The sequence below is a fragment of the Corvus brachyrhynchos genome, unplaced genomic scaffold (assembly GCF_000691975.1).
Source record: "Corvus brachyrhynchos isolate BGI_N302 unplaced genomic scaffold, ASM69197v1 scaffold213, whole genome shotgun sequence".
NCBI lineage: Eukaryota > Metazoa > Chordata > Aves > Passeriformes > Corvidae > Corvus > Corvus brachyrhynchos.
Window position 1 is genome coordinate 1,717,046 of NW_008237233.1, and position 965 is coordinate 1,718,010.

The window sequence follows — 965 nt, forward strand, 5'->3', positions numbered from 1 at the left end:
CACTTAAGATCATGGGCCGCAAGAGTTGTGCCCCTAAGATGCATATGTGTATATACAAACTCTACACATTTGGTGGAACATTGTCATACCATAATAAGTATCTCTGAATGACTTACAGAGAGAAAGTGGCCGGTACAGGAACTGGAGTTAGAACATACCCTGAGATTAATTTTGAAGCAGAAGTGGGATCTGGGTGGCCAGTGGCATAGGGCTGAGCTTCCATTGTAATATCTCAGCCTGTCAGAGTACACTGGATTTCAACAGACTTCAGGGGACCTTTGGACACACCACATAAGCTCCACAGCATCCATGTTCCACACCAAGCAGGAGATTCAGGATTTCTATAGATGTTAACTTCCTTCAGATGCAATTTCAGTCTCATTTTGAAGAAAAATATAAAAAGATACATAGCTTAAGTATTACTTATTTCTAAAATGCATGTGTGGCAAGAGTGGTTATCACTAGACTCAGATTTAATTCTAATATCAGTCTGTGTTGTCATTCAGAAAGTAATAAATACGTTTTTTGAACTCTTTAGGACAATTTTAGTAATGCCTAATCCTTGAAAGAAAATGTATTTATCTATGAAGAAGTTATCTCCTATCTCTAGTCTGAAAGCAGTTTTAAAAGAAACTACAATTTTAAAAAGTCTTGGATAAAAATAACCTTTGGGCAGCTGCTTATGAGATATTTAAAGGACAGTATGAACTTGCAAACTACAGTTTCAGAAACTGCCTTTAGTAACAATGAAACACTGCAGATTACTAGAACAGGATCAATTTAGCAAAACAAACAAAACCCCTTTTCATTGTTGACTTAACGCATTTGGCAGCCTTTTTCCCTTAAAATTAATTTCTTCCCTGCAAAGGTCCTTGAAAATATCAGCAGGAGAGCATAAAAAAAAAATCTTTTCCAAAAAAAAAAAAAAAAAAAAAAAAAAAAAAAAAAAAAACAAATAGAGGACA